The sequence below is a fragment of the Ptychodera flava genome, chromosome 12 (genome assembly GCF_041260155.1).
Source record: "Ptychodera flava strain L36383 chromosome 12, AS_Pfla_20210202, whole genome shotgun sequence".
Lineage (NCBI taxonomy): Eukaryota > Metazoa > Hemichordata > Enteropneusta > Ptychoderidae > Ptychodera > Ptychodera flava.
In genome coordinates, this window is record NC_091939.1 from 10,997,230 (window position 1) to 11,019,208 (window position 21,979).

The window sequence follows — 21,979 nt, forward strand, 5'->3', positions numbered from 1 at the left end:
GGCAAACAGAAGCTTGCTGACAAGTGGGAACACAGTCCTTATCTAGTCGTAAAAGGGTGAACCCTAACATCCCAGTCTACGTACTGAAGCCAGAGTTTGGAGGGAAGCGTAAGACAGTCCATCGTAATTTACTGATGCCATGCTACGCACTACCAGCAATTCCTCCCAATCGCCCTATGCGCATACCAAGGAGACAACCCTCTAGACCAAATACCCGCATACAAACTCCGACTAGACATACAAATAGAGCAGCTGCAGAACCGAGCGACGCAGAAAGTGAAAGTTCTTCCAGTGATGAAAATTGGGCTCAGATAATAAGAGTACAACAAAGTATTCCAACAAGACCCACAGAAGTTCAGCTGTCAGAAGCCCATTCACCCGCACAAGAGTCACATTCTGATAGTATTAGAGAAGGCATCAGTCCAACTCACAGTCAAAAACAAAGCCAGTCAACGCAGATGGGTGAAGCATCGTCAGACTGCAACCTAAACAGCAATGTGTAGCTACCCACTCCATGGGAATGGCAGGAACAGACATTCAGCCAGACGACACAGCCACCATGTCATGTGGTACTGATGATGACAAGAGTGCTAAGTCTACAGATATGTCAGACACCCATATCAGCAATCCAACTATGAATGCGACTGCCCAGAGTGATGCAGTGAGTTCCATGCATTGCGAAGAGGGTGTGGTGAATGTTACCAGTCAGGCATCGGAACCGAGTCAACATGGTAAAGATGTGACTGATTCCCCTAGTGTCAAGGTTGGAACGGAAGTAGCAGATGACACAGCTACAGAACGGCGGTATCCAACAAGAAATCGACAGAAACCACAGTATTATGGCTACAGTAATGCGAGATATGTTGTCAACCACAGGTTGAATGCAAAAGCACCAGTGTTTGTGCCAAACAATGAATTAGTGGGATGCAAACCATTTCAGATGCCTTGCTATCCAGTGGTCCAAGGGACAAGAATGAAAACAGAGTTACCTTGAGTGACAGATAGAGAAGTGTTCAGTCATCAACTTTCTGCGAACAAGTTGGCTGCCAGGAGATATTCTGAGAGAAAGCCAAGTTATGTGTTAGTCTGCAAGAGGGATGAAATTCGTCACATGCCGACTTCACAGCAAAAGCCACCTATTTTTGGAAACAATCCATATATATCTATCGGACTGGCGATATATATACCATTACTGATAGTTAGCAATGGACGATTATAGAGTGATGTTACAAAACATATTTTAAGTTATGTGTACACTACTTCCACTTACCGAATTATTTACAGGTGTGTGTGTGTGTGTGTGCCAGATAGCTACCATGTAAGAAAGAGCCCCTTTGCGGTGGAGTATTTCAAAGGGTCCTACCACCGGGTGTGTATGGTGGAATTCCTGCCCTGCTGCATTGTCCCCGTACACGCTATAGTTTAGCAAAATTGCAAGATTTCAAGTTGACATTTATCCTTCTCATATGGCTTAGCAAGTTGGGGGAAAGTAAGACATATGGCGGAGGGATAGTTGGCCATGGCGACAGAGTACCAGAGATGTGTTGGTACAGGTTGGATGTGGAAGCGTGTTGGAGATGGTCAAACAAATATGCGCAGCATAAATATAAAGACAGCGGTAACCTGTCAAGTTGCTAGCTTGCGTGTTTGCCAAAGTCTATGTTTTGTTTGTCCTTTGTGTTAACAGAATTTCTTACAGTATTTGTTTTAGGTGTAGTCAGCACTGACTGTTTGCAGCAGAGGAGCCAGTCATTCATTACCTATATGGCTTCAATCTCTTTTGCTTGCAGGGTTACCAGTGTAACGTTGTAGAGTCACCCCAACAGTGCCTACCTGGATTGTCCTTGGATGACCCTTGGTCATATCTGTGAACATTCGTATTATGTAACTGTTCTAATGCATGTATTTACACCTCACCCCTGAGGGGGCTTACCTGGTATACCTTACATACTGGGGTGGTGACTTGTAGGTGAGACTTCCAGATTGTCAAGGAAGAGCAAATACATTCTTATGAGACCGCGATGTAATAGGTCTGTATTAAGATTAAGTTTAGCTATTGTAGTCAAAGCCACTGTAAAGAGTTGTGTGGTATATATTTCCATAAGGATAAGGGATGACATGCTTTGGGGAGGGAGGGTATCACATGTGGGATTTTACTCATTTTTTATTAATAGAGAAAAAGTAACTTTTATATGTTGTCAGCCGGCTTCTACACGTATGATTGAGTGAACATGTTTTGTGCACTCAGTACACTTACACAATAATAAAATGATTGTTCGGAAGATACGCGATGTTTTATTGCTGGAGATATAGACTATATAAATCTTCGTACGTTTGGATGGAGATGATGAATTCAAGAACTTATTGCTGGTCTTGTACGGTAGCCAGCAAACAGAACACTAGCCTAGAAAATTTGGGCGGCTAAGCGCCGATGATTGGCGGGCTATGGCGTATATGTCACGTGTCTGGTGATATAAAAAAAAACAGGTCGAAGACGGCATGGATGGGGCCGGACGCGACTTGTGTACAGTCGAATTTCAAACTTTCCGTTTCGACGTTGTGAACGTTGAAACTGACTCAAACATCACACCGTCTAGTATTGGTGAGACTCAAGAACATTAAGAGAGCATTCATTTGTGGTAAGAGAGACAATATCTGACAGAACGATCCATCGAGACCCAACCATGTGTTGGCGAGTGATGTAGCTACAAGTGAAAGGATAGACCGGAAGCTTTGGCGTTAATGGGAACTCACCGGCCTATATGGAACTTCTTTGTACCTTCAATGCTACGGCGCGCTACCGGACCGGACGTCAGGAACAATAACGATCAGGTTTAGTAGATATACACGCTTGTAGGATAACAAGGATCCTATCCTCCTCCTTCTAACTGTGTAAACTTTACTTACGAATCCGAACTTTCGGTGGAATCGAAATCGTGCTTTAATAATCTCACACACACGAGTGTAAGTCGCTTTTGTATGAGTGATTCTTCGCCGCTTGGAGGGACGTTTATAGTTTGGATCGTGGGTGAAATTGGTTCGAAAAGTGGACAAGTGTTATTTCCCTACAAGAAGGCTTAGAATAACATGAATGTTTGTACAAGTCTGACACTGAAATGCTGCTGTATTAGTTTGATAGAACTACAACTAAGTTCAGATTGACGTTTAAAGTTTACTGAATTTTACCAAACTGTTGTATTGTTTAAATATCAGTTTTGAGCCAAGCCTCGCTACACTACAGTGTGTTCAAACTTTAAGATAACTTTTATTTGCCATAGTGACCGGAAATACTGTAGAGTTGTCACCATTAGACTGCTGAGTTTGTTTTGAGTGCACACCATATGAACAGAGAACTGGTCTATTTCAATGTGTTATGAGTAAAGCCAGTTTAAAGACATTTAAGGCGTACTAGCACATAACTGGAATCCATCTGTAACATCTCTGAATATCACACTTAAAATATGGCTGCCTGGCCCATGAAGGTTTATAATCTGTACTAAATTGTCAATAAATGGATATTTGAGCTTGTACAGAGTGCCCATAAATTCATCCAAAGGAATACCATCTTTGACAGAAGTGCCCATTGGAAACGATAGGTCCATGACGGTGCGACGTGAGGCAGTGTCTTACTTGGGGACAGATGATTATGTTGAAAAGGCCATAGGCATGGAAAAACAATCTTTCTTGACAGGGCCGGCTAGCTCACCCAACTTACATTCATTAAAAATACCGTCAAGGACAGTGTGCTCATATTTGGGTTGAATTGGTCCATCAAGAAATATTGAAACCAGAGAAACAAGAATGACAAAAGTAATAAGGTCTGAAACTTTAGGTACTGGAGGTCAACTTTAGGAACAGGTTAGCAGAGGAATGTTTCAACACAATCCTTCATGGTTTCAGTAGGTCTGCTATGTATCAGTTCATGAATGATGACAGGAAATGACTCAAGGTCAGTGGAGTGGCCTGTTTCAGTTAATGCCACCACTCCCGCACATTTGCAGGATTTCCCCTTTTTCTTACCTCATTTGCATATTTTTGACACTAACATGTTCATTTGAACAACGTCACATCTCAACCCCTGGGTCTACCTGTACACCAAATACTGTGATGGTAAGTGTGGCGGTTTTGGAGCTTTTGCGTGTGATGGACATCACTTCTTGGTCTTTTGGCCAGAGGTCCATATATCTTTCTTTCATGCATTTGACTTTGTTTGTGTACCGTCTATTTACTGTCTGTTCTGTGCTGTTTTGTGTCTATGTTTACAACTATTGTCTTACAAATTTTGACCTAGTGTTATTAGATTATGGATTGGTATGATTGCGATTATTATACATCCGCACATACATACATACAAACATACATACATACATACATACATACATACATACATACATACATACAGACACCACCGACTCACCATATAAGCTCTTTTTGGTATTTATATACATACCAAATATGAGCTAAAAATGTACTTGTCCGTATGCTCAAAGAACTTGACCGCAGAATGGTGGTTGCGCATCCCTGTACTGGGTAGATGGGAGCTGTATAGTTGATAAGCCACCCAAACTCTAGGTAGTCCACAATTCTGTTATCATTGGTAGCCTTCGAGATCCTTTCGCCAAAGGGGAATGTCGAATGTAGTGGGGACTGCGATACGCTCTGCACAGTAATTAGTCTTGCTGGACATCACTATCTGATCGTGGATTTTTATCGTGTATGGTGTCAAGTGTAGTTTCTGATGGCCATGCAAAATGAGGCTGACATGGAATGGCTGAGTCCAAGGTTATATTAACATGACTGTGGGTACTCGCTGAGCAATTGCTGTACACAGGATATTCAAATATGTGAGATGAGGGTTTCGATTATCATTGGTATTGTGTTCTGATACAGTTACTCCCAAGTCTCTGGCACCAGGTGGGTGTATAATATTGATGGTAGTGGAAGATGCGCTATCATTACAATGAAGAAAATATAATTGCTTGATTCCATGTAGCTGCTTGGTGATGAAGTTGAGATTTGGCTCTCAAAGGGTGGTATGGCTGCACCCCTATTGACCAACACGGGGACAACATCATCAGTAATGTGGCAACGGTCTGTCGAGTAGGATGTCACATGATGGAATAGAGCAATGGGAAGTGGAATTCACATCAGTACTGTCCATAATAGGTATATGGGTATATTCTGACCATGTGATTTGGTGGGAGATCCAATGACGTTGTTAGTTGGGTTGGACTCCGAGTCATTGTCAGAGACCTGTCTGTGCTGTGCGTGGTAGATGAATCTTCATGCGCAATAGAATGATGGCAAACTGCTGCAATTTTACCATACGGAGTAAGCCTCGAGGTGTTGCGGTTCTCAAGCATGCTTGAAGTAGTGCATGGGTAGTGTGTAAGAGTGTCCTTTGATTCCGGCGTAACTGATAGAAGTCCATGGAGGGAGTGGTCGGTGGAGGAGGTTTGTAGTCATCTTTTGTTGATTTGGGCTTGTGAGGGCAAGCTTTGGCTAGATGAGGTGCCTTTGATTTTCTTGTAAACAGACAGGGACGGCAAACGTGATGTTCTTTAATGAGGTGCTTGCTTGATTAATGTGATCTTTACTGTGTTTGCACTGTCCTGTCTGATAATCTGCACAATATCTTGTTTGGCTGGCCGCCTTCTGCACTTTGGTGTATAGAAATCTGGCTTTAACTCGAGAAAAATCATCATGCTAATCCTGTGATCTCCATTCTATGCTTTTTAATACCTGTGGATGATACATTCTAACTTCTTCCCATGTATACAGCTTTGCAAGGTGCAACATTTCAATAAGATGCTCTGCTCTTGCTGGACGGTATTGCTTTAGCTCCTTTATTGAAATGTATGAATAATTCTCCCCGTACCAATGCTGGTAGTGATAACTGTGAGTAGGGCAATTCATCACCAAACACATCCAAAGCCGACATTTTGGTTGTCATGCGGCCATGGAACCATATAAGTGACTTGCTCGGTGGCTTTTCTTGCTGAACCTGATTTGGGTTTCTTTTCGTTGATTTTGCAGTAACTTGATCATATGCTTGTTGCCTACCTGGGGTGTAGAGCTCTTCGATATGCGGCGAGTGTGTCTTTCCGAACAGACACCATCGGATACGGAACCATCCATGGTCGAGTTGGAGCAATCTGAGTCGGATTCGCTAAATTCGGAAGCTTTTGGCTCTTTCTTGATTTTTCTGACCTTCTTTTTGGTTTCATTGTCTTGCTTGATATTATGGATGGGGATGCTGTTAGCTGTCTTTGACTCTATCTTTTCTGCTCGTTTCTTGAGCGATTTGTTTTTTCGCCAGCTCTGCTTCTAGTTCAAGCTCCAGTTGTATTTGCTCATTTTCGGCCTTAACAGCTTGTAGCATGGCCAATTTATCACTGGAGGAGTCCAATTTATATGTGGAGTTAATGATTTTGCGAGTCTCAGATAAACCTTTAGTTGTTGAAGTGGTGATTTACGTTTTGGCTATCGATGTCCTCTCTAGTAGAATTTGTGGCGCTCAGCAGATGCTCCAAGTAAGTTGAACTGCTACTGCTTGCCATGCCATGCTGTCGTATTGAAATTGAAATGGGTTGTTTTCGTTGAGAGCGCAACTGTTACCCAAAGGACCTTCATGGATTTGTAGCAGGGGAACTCGACAAAAACTGCAGGAGCGTTTCTGGCGTCGATTCATAAGGTTTTGTATCATAGAAACGAGGCAGAACTACACATAACTGCCGCGCAAAAGTGGCGGAAAACATTAACGCTAGGAAGCATGGGTAATATGCTACCAAAACCACTACAGAGGGCGCTATGCCGATACGTCATGCAAGTCCATAAATTAATCAAATTTATGACAATATCTGTCTAAAATTTTACAAAATTGTAGCCTTGGTGGGCTGGGCCATGCGGCGGCTTGCACGATGCCCAACCAAGGTAGAACATCGCACCAGCCGTACGACATGCATGACAGAGGCCTGGCGCCAAAGCCGCACGACCAGCCCACCAAGGCAACAATTATTGCAGCTACAATGTCCTATGATGTCTTTTTGACAACACTTCACCTTACACAAACTCCAGCATCGTTGTCAGTAGTGTTTTGGCCGTTTGTCACGGCCACGGCTGTCCAAAACATTCTAGCGCACGAGTTTGTGTGCGATGAAGTGTCGTCAAAAAGACATCATAGGCCATTGTAGCTGCAATAATTGTAGCCTTGGTGGGCTGGGTCGTGCGGCTATGGCGCCGGGCCTCTGTCCTGCTTATTACATGCGTCGATGTGAGTGCAAATCAGTGCATTGATTTGAATAGGAACATCCGGGATGTTAGCGGGCCGGTGAACGATGTACTGACCGGTTTCCATGGTTACCTGGTCCAGTGAAGCCTTTCGACGTTTTCGACGTCAAAGTAGACGCTTAATGCTAGATGTAAAATATCCATGCGCACACTGCTATTTTGACTTTCGTTAAAATCTGTTTGATGCTGGTCGATAATGGTAAAATTGTTTGAAAATGTCCTGCATGTAACTAAATGTCATATAGCATTAACTGTGAAGAGGCATGTAATAAAAGTATTATTGCCTGAATACATTGGTTTATGTGCCCTCGCAGCAGGAGACAATTTGCCCTCCTGGCGTCGGGCAAATTGTCACCTGCTCTCGGGCACATAAACCCATGCATTCAGGCAATAATATAGAATGTAGAGCGGCTGGCGCGACAATTTTGTAAAATTTTAGACAGATATTGTCATAAATTTGATTAATTTATCCGCTCGTACTGGTCGTTAGTTTGACAAAGTGACCCAACAAGCCGGAGCGTCATGCTTGCAAAACAGTCCATTGTCATTTATAGACAATCAAATCTAATCCAGCTAATCGTAGAAGGATGTTTACAAAATAACGAGAAATGCGACAAGAAAAACGAGCACACGTATCACCGCCGCTGGTCGCAGAGAACAGCGCCCTCCCATATAAACATAATGAAGAGACGACATATTGAAGAGATTACATATACATAATGAAGTGGCGACGTAACATAATGAGGAGACGTCATAACATGCTGACAAGACTGCATTACATAATGGGAAGACAATATTATGCACTGGCAAGACTAAAACACATAATGTCCAGGCTATTAAACACAATGGACAAACTACATAACCTAATAACATGATACCACCATGTAACGCGATAAGGGACCAGTCGTTATTTACGGCCTGGGGGTCGGAGGAATCGGCGGGGATCACTCAAAAAATCGAAAGAAACAAGGGGGGCTGCTCAAAATGTAGAGAGAAAGAAGGGGGTTACTAAAATTTTGGTGCAAATAAAATGAAACACCTCTCAGATTGCACTATCGCACACATTAATTTCTCAAAATTTAAATGCGACAGGGGGCGACACCTCCTTCTCACGCTCTCCCTCTTCAGGTATTCTAACAGTTTGACAAGTAAAATCACAAATTGAATAAAGTCTAAGATTGCACCAGACTGCACCATTGCACACATTAATTTCTCAATGTTTTCACAAGGCGTAGGACAAAACTGAACTGTTGTAAAGTCATCATTTTATCATCACCGAAACATATATTTTAAGACATATATTTTAATTGACTTCAGCCATAGCCATATTGACATTTAACCATACCGTAATCAGGCTTAACATTAGAAACTGGCAGCGAGAGAAATTGCACGGCTGGCGAGGTTGCAATTCAAACGAATGACGAATGGACAAAAAGTAGTGGCTCTGACTGATAGTCCTCTAGTATCGTTTACAGATATGTAAGATTTTGCAAATGACACAAGAAGGTCGCAGATTTCCCATTCCTGCATATTCTTTGGTCTTCAACCTCTGCCAAACTGAGAACTGTTTTTTACAAAATGTATTGTCATTGTTTGACTGTTGAATATTGATCATGCAAAATATTTTATAAAATATCAGTGTTCAATGCCATTTTCAGACAGTTTAACGAATACAAAATAAATGGCAACTTCTCTCAGATTGCACCATTACACATATCGATTTCTCAAAATTTCGATGCGACAGAGGGCCCCCCCCCCTCTACTCTCCCCTTGGGATTTTCTAACAGCTTTACCAAGTAAAAAAATTGAAAACACTTCTCAGATTGCACCAGACTGCAACATTACACGCATCAATTCGCAAAGTTTTCCACACAAGATAGGGAACCCCCTCTGACGCTCCCCCTCAGTCTCTCGCGTGTTCTCCAATGTACTTACCAATTCTGCCTGGTCAGGTATCCTAGTGGTAACCTACCTTGATACCAATCCAAAGAAAACAATACTGTATGGTTGAATACCAGTCCGGGTCATTTCCAAAATTGGCGACGCCAGGGGTACCTAAGAAAGTGTAGCTTTTGAATGAAAACGATAGCTTTGACACCGTGCAGGACAGCTTGGGTAGGGAAACGATAGTTGGTGGAATGGAATCTGTAAGTTTGGTCATCTAAAACGATAGCTTTGAAATATTTTGATTGTGAGGGCATAAAACAAGATGGCTGACAGCAAAAGCAGTGGTAGCAGCGGTAAGTATTTTACCTGTTTTCTCAAAAAAATCACCAAATTCTTTTGTGTAAGATGCCGCGTTCAGTGAGGTTCAGGCTCGATTACACTTCTGTAAAGTTTCTGCGCCCATGTTACAAAACTTGCAGAGAAATCACAGTTCCCGTTTTCGAAGTGAACAGGCTATCAGGACGGCCTATTCTAATACATGTACAGGGAAGAGAATGTATATGATAGTGTAAAGACGTAGTCGTTAGTGTTGGCAATGTCTGTTTTCCAGAGTTAAGACTTACCAAGATTTCAAAGTTAGCTTCAGATAAGATGAATAGTTATCTTCTCTACCTTCCATGTATGCATGAGCACTTTTTTCATACATAGCTATCACATACACAATCCATTTACATGTGTTAGAATATTAGGACATAGCCTTTTCAGTTCGAAAACGGGAACGGAAATTTCTCTGCAAGTTTTGTAAAATGGGCGCAGAAACTTTACAGAAGTGTAATCGAACCTGAACCTCACTGAACGCAGCATCTTACACAACACAACTTGCTGATTTTTTGTCGGAAACGGTAAAATATGTACCGCCGCTACCACTGCTTTGCTGTCAGCCTTCTTGTTTCATGCCCTCTACATCAAAAATGTTCAAAGCTATTGTTTTAGATGACCAAACTTACGGATTCCATTCCACCAACTATCGTCTCCCTACCCAAGCTATTCTGCATGGTGTCAAAGCTATCGTTTTCATTCAAAAGCTACACTTTCTCAGGTACCCCTGGACGCTATACCATGATATTTTCCCCAGCGCCATACTCGTACCTACACAAATAACCTGTATTTCTAATAGAGATGACTAACATCTACAAATGATTCTCGGTACTTGAGCGAAATCGATAAACTTGGGGTAGAAAGGAATAGTAAATATTTTGAATATTTCTTCACTCATCGGACTCGTTGTTGGACATGACCTTCTGCAGAACACGTCACGTGGATTATGTTGACAGTCGAAATTCGTCAAAATTCACAAGACAGAGGCTTAATAAGCGGCCAAAACTGCCGATCACACTTGGTGGGTAATTTGTGACCTAGCGTGACCTGTACTTTATTAATGATGTAATCTTGTCGATGATTGGCTAAAAGCCGGAATACATTATCATAATGAGTCGCCAATTTTGGAAATGACCCGGACTGGATACTGGTTACAGCATGACCTTTGATATCTATATTTTGTTGTGACTTTGAATTTCATTTCGTGGTTTTCACTTTTTCCAACTGTAAACCAATGATAATCTAGCAGGGTGCACCAGGATTGTTAAAGCTCTTTACTATTGCTGTATTTTTGTAAATTTTGCAAATAAATGTATTGATATTTAACTTTACTAAGGGGGTCAGTGAAAATGTCTGTGTTTTAGAGAGTGGGTACTCAATTTCATGAAGGTTGGCAGGGGGAAAATAATGACGTATGATGACTCCCTAACTACGTACCATAATGACAACTTTATACCACATGATTAAGAGATTGCATTCCACACAATTGGAACTATTTTGTGATTATAAGATGAACAGTAAAAGTCACAGAATATGCGCTCTAAGAGAGGGTTTACTCAAAGCATTTAGTAATTATCAATTTTCTAGTGAAAATATCAAAACTGTAATTATCTAACTAAAAGTTAAAGTAGTATAAAAAAATTGTAGTATTTAAAGCCATCTGCTATTCAAAAATTGTAAATTTATCCTTTTTGACAATTTTTAAGGACATTTCATCTCATTGATACACATTCTAGAAAATGTCAAGATTAAAGGTCAAAACTTGATGATTGCTGTATTGTTTAGAGGACCTGGATGTGTTTGAAGGTTTCGGGATCATATCTGATTGGTTCTTTACTATTTCAAACAATGTTTAGGGGTCATATCTAAGTGGTCCCTTAAAAAAGATTAAGGAACACATCAGAGTGGTCCCCGAAAGTTTCAAGGACTCATGTGGGTGGTCCCTCAATGTTTCAAGTTCACATTAGGATAGTCCTTGAAAGATTCAGGGACACCTCAGGTTGGTCCCTGAAAGTTTCAAGGACTCATCCGGGTGGTCCCTGAATGTTTCAAGGACTCATCCAGGTGGTCCTTGAAAGTTTCAAGGTCACATCAGAGTGGTCTCTAAAAGATCCAGGGACATATCAGGGTGGTCCCTGAATGCTTCAAGGACTCGTCTTGGCGGTCTTTGAAAGTTTCACGGTCACATTAGGATAGTCCTCGAAAGATTCGGGGACACCTCAATTGGTCCCTGAAAGATTCAAGGACTCATAGACTTAGTCATGTTCATGCTACGATCACAGTTGCTGACATCATTGTCGAGATCGGGAACAGCACTGTCACTCCACAAAGGACCTTGGTAACATACATCAAATTCATCGGCGATATCCAGTATTCCGTTGCTTTCCATGTAGTCCTGTCATTAAATAATTGGGGTAATGGACGTCCTACATTCAGAATCGGTAACCTTTCCCGACGAAGGAATTAGTGCAGTGGACAAAATTCATTCGAACGTCGCGTCGTTTACACAATCGACTTGAAACAATGCAGAGTCTCACAACAATGTGACCCGTGACCTTTATTATGTTAATTAGCAAGGACCATATTATTTGGTGTACGATTCGGTGTCTCGCTTAACGAGAAAAGCATCATTGACAACATCTCCAAATTAATCATGAAGACTGTAACATACAACCACAGTATTTTAAACGGTGGGAAAACTTTACAGCATGAAAGAGCAACATGTACCTTACCCGGGACCTTACACAATCGCGCGATGCGCCCTAGGTGTTCCGGTAGATTAAAATGGAATATCATGCAAACTGTTTACCAGCGTCGCGTCAGCTCGGACAGCATATCAACAAACGAGTACATTGCTATTAATCGTCAAAAGGCTCGTTTAAATCGACTGAAAGTTCAGCCACTGCCCAGTTCATCACATTTATGCCAGGGAGAACATGCCTTGTAGATCTCGTCGCGTGATTAATACACAAATACGTGTGTCAGCGCCGGCCGACCAGTCCACATCGGAGCCATGAGGACGCCGGGTTAAGCCATAACATAATCTTAACTTCGAGGTTCTGAATATTGATGCTTACATGCAGCATGGAGGTAGGAAGAGACCTCCATGTGTGCAGGAAGTTGGACCAAATCTTTCCAGTGATTCCTCTGCCTGTCAGCTTTACCAAGTAATGCTTGTGAATGCACAAGCTGATGAGCGAAGGTCACACCAGGATAGTCCTTGAAAGATTCAGGGTCTCATCCGGGTGGTCCCTGAAAGTTTCAAGGACTCATCCGGGTGGTCCCTGAAAGTTTCAAGGTCACACCAGGATAGTCCTTGAAAGATTCAGGGTCACATCTGGGTGGTCCCTGAAAGTTTCAAGGACTCATCTGGGTGGTCCCTGAAAGTTTCAAGGACTCATCTGGGTGGTCCCTGAAAGTTTCAAGGTCACACCAGGATAGTCCTTGAAAGATTTAGGGTCACATCTGGGTGGTCCCTAAAAGTTTCAAGGACTCATCTGGGTGGTCCCTGAAAGTTTCAAGGTCAAGTCAGTGTAGTCTCTAAAAGATTTAGGGTCTCCTCGGAGTGGTCCCTGAAAGCTGCAAAGACATCTCTGCACAGTCCCTAAAAATTCCAGACAAAAACTGTTGGTTTCCGCCGTTGATATTTTAAGGTTTCAACAGACAGATGATATTGATTGCATTTCTTTGCATCTACCAAAAATAGTTCATTTTTAATAGAAGGGCTGAAATAATTCAGTGATTTTGTAAAATTTTCCAGCATTAATTAGCACACTCACAAGAAAAGGGTAGTTTAATCAAATTTACCAGGTCTCATTTCCTTGTATATGAAATAAATAAATGTACAAGACATTTTCTTAACATCTACCAAATCATTTGAAACATACACTACAGCAGGACTAATCTGGGTAGAGGTAGAAGGCCATTTTCCCATCGAAAATTTAAAATTTTATCATGCATCATTTGGTGAGAACAGTAAATGCCTACAAATCAACCTTGGAAAGGGAATTTGTATTTTGACTTAAACTAAACAAAATTGACAAATCAGTTACGATTAATTGGTTCTCCTTTCCTAAGCGAGCGAAAAGCTAGACAAAATTGTAAAATTTGTTCGAGATGTATTTGATGATTGTGCAATTATCAATAATTTATGAAATTTGCCCCTGCCTTCACACAAAAACACTGTTAGATTGACGATTTTAAATAGATTATAACAAAGTGCTCAAGATCTTATAATCACAAAATAGTTCCTATTGTATTAATTTACACGATGGAAATTCCAAATAAGACGATAACAAGACTTTACACCGCAAAACGGAAAGACGACAAAACATAATGACAAGAAAACATCACATTGTGGAAAGATTACATAACATAATAACAAGTTTATACCACATAATGGAACAACTACATCACATAATGGCAAGTTTAGACCACATAGTGTAAAGATAACATAACATAGTGACGGGACAACACCAAATAATGGAAGGATAACATGACATAATGAAAGAACTACACTGCATAATGAAAAGACTACATGATATAATGACAAAACTGCATCACATTATGTATAAAGACTACATAACATAACGCGCGCACTACATCACATACTATAAATACACCACCTAAGGCTACAGCGTTCCATAGTACCTCTCAACTTCTAAACAAACTGAGATTGTAGCCGGCATCCGCGCCCCGTGAACAATCGCAGATCTTAGGATTAAATTTCGCCACCCCGCCCAAATAAAAGTTTGATTTCAGTTCTGTGAGGGTGGCAATGTCCAGGACGGTGGCCCAAAAGTACGTGTTCTTCGTATGTAGTAATTTCTCCCCGACTTAGAATTTCTCCCCGACTTATGTGTCAGCATTCAATGTTAGCGTCGCATTCAATTGTTTCTCTCCGACATATATATTCGCAATCAATTTTTTTCTCTCCGAGATATGTGCTATTTTTCAATTGTTTCTCTCCGACATATGTGTCTGTATTCAATTGTTTCTCCTCAAGATATGTGTCCGCGTTCAATGTCGGCGTCGCAGTCAATTGTTTCTCTCCGACATATGTGCTCGTATTCAATTGTTTCTCTCCGACATATGTGTCTGCATTCAATTGTTTCTCCTCGATATATGTTTCTGAATTCAATGTTAGGGTCGTATTCAATTGTTTTTCTCCGACATATGTGTTCGCATTCAATTGTTTCTCGCCGAGTTATGTGTCCTTATTCAATGTCAGTGTCGCAGTCAAATGTTTCTCTCCAACATATGTGTTCGCATTCAAATGTTGGCGTCGCAGTCAATCGTTTCTCAACAATGCTGACTCTAGGTGGCGTTTTCCGCGCATGCGTTCTACCCGCTTTGTCGGCAAAACGTGGCTAAAACAACAGGAAATGTCCAGTCACATCGCAAGCACAGTTCGCCGCACAAATTACGCAACTAGAACACAAGCGAACAAACGAAGAAACAAAGAAAACACTAGTCTTCACAACTTAAACTATAGCAACATTATATACAAGCGACCTTGCGGCCGATATAGCGCCGCTGTTTTTATGTAGAGAATAACTATTTTTGACACATGTTGATAAAGAAGGTGGAAATCTTTGATAGCTCAATGCAATGGCCAGAAAAAAGTGGCTAAAACAAGCTGCAAAAATACACAATTGAAGATTTCATCATACTTTGAATATATCACACCGGATCATCCCTAGGAACATGTCAACCAAAGCTATCCGATGAGTAGGTTTTTGAGAATAAAATTTTCTGACCAAAAATGGTAACAATTGCCCCATAATAAAAATTGCACTTTTTGAGAAACACATTTTTTGACCAAAAATGGGAAAAATCGCCCAAAAAATTCAAAATTCCAGATTTCATCATTATTTCAATAAATATCATTAAGGTCATCTATAGAAACCTGTATACCAAATTTCAAAGCTATCAGATCAGCAGTTTTGGAAATACACATTTTTTGACCAAAAATGGCAAAAATTGTTCCAAAAATACAAAATTACAGATTTCATCAGAAATTCAATATATATTACTTAGCTCATCTATAGAAACTTGTATACCAAATTTCAAAACTATCAGACCAGTAATTTTTGAGAAATATATTTTTTAACCAAAAATGGCAAAAATTGCCCCACAATTACAAAATTGCAGATTTCATCATAATTTCAATAAATATCATTAAGGTGATCTGTAGGAACCTGTATACCAAATTACAAAGCTGTCAGATGAATAGTTGTGGAAATACATATTTTTGACCAAAAATGGAAAAAATTGCCCCAAAAATACAAAATTGCAGATTACCTCATAATTTTAATAAACATCATTTAGTTCATCTGTAGGAACCTATATACCAAATTTCAAAGCTATCAGATGAGTAGTTTTGGAAATACACCTTTTTTTACCAAAATTGGCAAAAATGCCCCAAAAATACAAAATTACAGATTTCATCAGAAATTCAATATATTACTTAGTTCATCTATAGAAACCTGTATACCAAATTTCAAAGCTATTAGACCAGAACTTTTTGAGAAAAATATTTTTGACCAAAAATGGCAAATATTGCCTTAAAATGCAAATTTGCATATCTCTGCACAATTTGAACAAATCTGAAACAAATCATCACTACAGATATATGTACCAAATATCAGAGCTATCTGACTGGTAGTTTTGAAGAAGAAGATTTTTAAAAAAAATTTTTTCCAAAAATGACAAAAATTGCCTTAAAAATACAAATATGCAAATTTCACCACGATTTGAACAAATCTGACTGAAGTCACCCTAAGTAAACTGCATATCAAATTTCAAAGCAATCGGACAAGCGCTTTCAGAGAAGAAGATTTTTTTACCAAAAACACCAAAAAATGCTCCAAAAATACAAATATGCAAATTTCACCACGATTTGAAGAAACTTAAGTAAGGTCACCCCAAGTGAACTGCATATAAAATTTCAAAGCAATTGGACTTGCAGTTTCAGGGCAGAAGGCAATTGTTGACGGACGACGACAGATGACCACGGACGACGGACGACAACGGACGACGGACGAGGATGGAAAATCAACCTATTTGATAAGCTCCGCGTCACTGACAGCGGAGCTAATAAGATCACAAGCTATTAAAAGCAGCAATGTGCGAAAACTGGGAACACATAGACAAGGACAAAACACTAAGCCTGAATGAAATATTTCCACAACAACCGATCATCGCATACAAAAGAAATCCAAACATTAGCGATATACTGATACAGGCCAAAGTCCACGGCATTTGGAACAAGGCAAGAAACAAATATACACAAAACGATCCAAACATAATATTCTAGTTTCCCTGCTAGAAAAACAAGAGATCAACATCATAGACACAATATATAAAAATAAGAAAGAGATATACATAGGCGACTGAGGAAGAGACTGAACTGGTTTCGAAACCTGGGGTTAAAGGGTCACGGTTGTCTAAGACACACTCGACTACGCCCACGTCTCGCCATGGCTTATTTTAAAATTAACGACTCGTTTATTAATTTTCACACTAACAGCCAAAACACAACTCAGACACTAAACACACCAAAGCACATACAAGACGAGATGGCTGATGTGTGAAGCCACTTTCCCTTTATTACATTCACGATCACGAACACTGAAAGAGTGATACTTTTTCCGGATGCAATCATGGGTCATGGAGCGAGGGTGACGCTCACCAAAACTTGCCAGCGCCCTCGTGTGTTGATGGCAAAAACCATTGACGGCGACGCCCATGTAGGAGAGAAACAATTGACTGCGATGCAGACTTTGAATGCGGATACATATGTCGGAGAGAAAAGATTGAACGCAAACACATATGCCAGGGAGAAACAATTGAATGTGACGCCAAAATTGAATTCAGACACATATATCGAGGAGACATAATTGAATGCAGAAACATATGTCAGAGAGAAACAATTGACTGTGACGCAGACATTGAACGCGGACACATATCTCGGAGAGAAACAATTGAATGCGAACACATATGGTGGAGTGAAAAAATTGACCGTGACGCAGACACTGAATGCGAATGTCGGAGAGAAACAATAGAATGCAACGCTAACATTGAATGCTGACACATAAGTCGGGAAGAAATTCTAAGTCGGGGAGAATTACTAGATACGAAGAACGCGCTTTTTTGGGCCACTGTCGTCCAGGAGACTGACGGTGGTCATCGACATCACACGATGAATCACTCAGATTGTTGAGAGGTCACCGCACGTCACCGTAGTGGCGTGCTGCACTGAGCCTCAACCAACAGTTTTACGCTGGAAAAATGGCGGACTCCGGGTAGTCATGTCCAGGTAAAGATGGAAAAAGGTGATAGGTTGGTGAGCTGGTTTCTGGTCCAGGTGAGTCACTTATAACCACGTTGTCGATGAGTGTTGGCAATTTGTAATTTGGATGGAAACTTAAAGTTTACAAATATCGCTAGCGGATCTGGACCTTTGTTTATGGAAGTTCCAACAGCTGTGGTGGAGGCGTTAAAAGTCGTATAAGTCAAAATTAGCCCGTAAAAGGCAGGAATTCCGTCTGAAAACACAGCTATGGACCCACAGCAAGCTACAGTACAGCACGGTTTTGGGAAGTGACCTTGAGTACAGTAGCTCGAGTTTTTTGTCTGAGCAACACCGTCCAACCCACAGTTGCGTGTGGTTCGATACACGGCGACCGCTGTGTGGTATGCATTAGAAAGAGACACAATCAATCATTTATTTATATTGTTAAATTTGTCAAAAAGTTGGACATCATTGGCTATATTCAGACATAACTTTTTCTAATGTATACTACACAGCGGTCGCACACTGTCTGAACTGTGATCCAACCCACAAACCCAGGGAAAACCTCGAGTTACCGTCCTGCAGGTACATAATACTACTAGGCTAGAGACTTACCCAATGGAACACAGACTTAAACGCAATATCCTTCTAGATGAAATGTTGAACAATCGCAAAAAGTGAATGGCATTTACGCTTTGAAAATCATAAAAAATTTGATACTCGCCGAGAAGGGCGATCTGAGTGTATCTTCATACAACGACTGAGCACGCGCAGTAAATGGGGTTTTTCCAAGGTGCTATAATTAGATTTTAAAGTAGATGGCAACACAAACACAATGATACACATATTGTCAGCGTGTTTGGCAAAGCCGTTGCAATTTGTAAATTGTAATACACTCGAAACAACAGCGTGAGATGATTAAGACTCAGAAGTCTGGAGTGCCCGTTTGAAGTTGGTTTGTTTTGAGACGACTGAAAAATCTCCGAATACACAGTTATACTCTGTATACTTTGTATCGATGAAGGTATGGGCATGGTGTAACAAACAGAAACTAGGAAATGAAATAGTCAGACGTTAACGTCACCAAGTGATAGATGCCAGAGTTCAAAGTTTACATAAGATAACAGCCTTGTTTTTTTTTTACGCACTGTAGACAATGCCTCTCTTTGTTTGTTCTTTTTCATACTGTGTGAAAATATCTCAATTCTTGAAACATATACGGTGTAGTGCCGTGATATTGATTAGGAAAATGGATTGATGTGAAGTATTTGAAATCGCATATACTATTTTGGACACTTTTGTTTTGTGTATATTTGATTGAAAATTAATTTGCTCGTGTTAGAAACTAGGAAATTGAAATATTCAGACGTTGACGTCACCAAGTGACAGGAAATAGATGCCAGAGTTCAAAGTTTACATAAGATAACAGCCTTGTTTTTTTTACGCACTGTCTTTTGTTTGTTCTTTTTCATACTGTGTGAAAATATCTCAATTCTTGAAACATATACGGTGTAGTGCCGTGATATTGATTAGGAAAATGGGATTGATGTGAAGTATTTGAAATCGCATATACTATTTTGGACACTTTTGTTTTGTGTACATTTGATTGAAAATTATTTGCTTGTGTTAATCAGTGTGGCAGCACATGTAGTTTGACAATTTTTTTAATTTTCTCATTCCCTATATGCAAACATCAATCGAGCCAAAGCACACATCTAATTTTCTCGGCAGTACTTTAGAGTTACCCTCAAGCACATGCGTTTCATTTGTAGCTCCCATTTGCCATACATATATGGCAATTGGGAGGTTATATGGTTGAAAAAAGTCTATAATTTGGATTGAAACTTTTCGAAATATCGCTAGCGGATCTGGACCTTTGTTTATGGAAGTTCCTACAGCTGTGGTGGAGGCGTTAAAAGTCGTATAAGTCAAAATCAACCCGTAAAAGGCAGGAATTCCGTCTGAAAACACAGCTATGGACCCACAGCAAGCTGCAGTACAGCACGGTTTTGGGAAGTGACCTTGAGTACAGTAGCTCGAGCTTTTTGTCGGAACACCGTCCAACCCACAGTTGCATGTGGTTCGATACACGGCGACTGCTGTGCGGTATGCATTAGAAAGAGACACAATCCATCATTTATTTATATTATAAATTTGTCAAAAAGTTGGACATCATTGGCAATATTCAGACATAACTTCTTCTAATGTATACTACACAGCGGTCGCACACTGTCTGAACTGTGATCCAACCCACAAACCCAGGGAAACCTCGAGTTACCGTACTGCAGGTACATAATACTAGGCTAGAGACTTACCCAATGTAACACAGACTGAAACGAATATCCTTCTAGATGAAATGTTGAACAATCGCAAAACGTGAATGACATTAAGCTGTCAAAATCATAACAAATTTAATACTCGCCGGCAAGGGCAATCTGAGACTCACACTTCAACTGAGCACGCGCAGTAAACGGGGTTTTTTCAAGGCGCTATAATTAGATCTTAAAGTAGATGCCCGGGGGGGGGGGGTAACTCCCATAGATGGCTATACGGGGAGGGTCCGCGCGAAAGGGGTTGTTTTTTTGCACTGTTTGGTATCAGAAAGGGTATACTTTTCACGAGGTGTTGGTATGAGAAAGGGTCCGGTTTAAACACAAACTGACATTTGTTAAAAAATCATGCTGTCAACACTGGAAACCCATGTATCTACATCCCAGATCTACCATCAAAATTTCCGATCTGTCGGTTGGACTGTTGGTACCCCTGGTACGCAAGCCGAGTGAGTCGTATCTGTATACGTAATATATTGTATGGTATCAGAAAGGGTAGGTTTTTTGCTCAAAACTGGTATCACAACAGTTTGGGTTTCCATGTTCGTGAGGAGCCGCCCTGTACTATTAGCATGGAGTTACCCCCCCCCCCCCGGAAGTAGATGGCAACACAAACACCAATGATACACATATTGTCAGCGTGTTTGGCAAAGCCGTTTCAATTTGTAAATTGTAATACACTCGAAACAACAGCGTGAGATGATTATAGACTCAGAAGTCTGGAGTGCCAGTTTGAAGTTGGTTTGTTTTGAGACGACTGAAAAATCTCCGAATACACAGTTATACTCTGTATACTTTGTATCGATAAAGGTATGGGCATGGTGTAACAAACAGAAACTAGGAAAATGAAATAGTCAGACGTTGACGTCACCAAGTGACAGGAAATAGATGCCAGAGTTCAAAGTTTACATAAGATAACAGCCTTGTTTTTTACGCACTGTCTTTTGTTTGTTCTTTTCATACTGTGTGAAAATATCTCAATTCTTGAACATATACGGTGTACTGCCGTGATATTGATTAGGAAAATGAGATTGATGTGAAGTATTTGAAATCGCATATACTATTTTGGACACTTTTGTTTTGTGTATATTTGATTGAAAATTAATTTGCTCGTATTAGAAACTAGGAAATTGAAATAGTCAGACGTTGACGTCACCAAGTGACAGGAAATAGATGCCAGAGTTCAAAGTTTACATAAGATAACAGCCTTGTTTTTTTTACGCACTGTAGACAATGCCTCTCTTTTGTTTGTTCTTTTTCATACTGTGTGAAAGTATCTCAATTCTTGAAACATATACGGTGTAGTGCCGTGATATTGATTAGGAAAATTGGATTGATGTGAAGTATTTGAAATCGCATATACTATTTTGGACACTTTTGTTTTGTGTACATTTGATTGAAAATGTATTTGCTTGTGTTAATCAGTGCGCAGCACAAGTAGTTTGAAATTTTCTCATTCCCTATATGCAAACATCAATCGAGCCAAAGCACACAATCTAATTTTCTCGGCAGTACTTTAGAGTTACCCTCAAGCACATGCGTCAATGCGTTTCATTTGTAGCTCCCATTTGCCATACATATATGGCAATTGGGAGGTTATATGGTTGAAAAAAGTCTGTAATTTGGATTGAAACTTTTCGAAATATCGCTAGCGGATCTGGACCTTTGTTTATGGAAGTTCCTTCAGCTGTGGTGGAGGCGTTAAAAGTCGTATAAGTCAAAATCAACCCGTTAAAGGCAGGAATTCCGTCTGAAAACACAGCTATGGACCCACAGCAAGCTGCAGTACAGCACGGTT

The 21,979-nt window shown here is 40.4% G+C and overlaps 2 protein-coding genes across 3 annotated transcripts in view; one reads left to right on the forward strand and one right to left on the reverse strand.

Annotated features, from left to right (window-relative positions):
- Positions 1 to 20,305, reverse strand: part of LOC139144993 (uncharacterized) — a 60,355-nt gene extending 40,050 nt beyond the window's left edge. For both annotated transcript variants that reach the window (XR_011554883.1, XM_070715877.1), the window contains exon 1: positions 20,167 to 20,305. The gene's annotated coding sequence lies outside the window, so the exon portion shown is untranslated. The remainder of the gene's footprint in view (positions 1 to 20,166) is intronic.
- Positions 268 to 21,979, forward strand: part of LOC139144994 (uncharacterized) — a 60,804-nt gene continuing 39,092 nt past the window's right edge. Inside the window, exon 1 of the mRNA XM_070715878.1 lies at positions 268 to 282. The gene's annotated coding sequence lies outside the window, so the exon portion shown is untranslated. The remainder of the gene's footprint in view (positions 283 to 21,979) is intronic.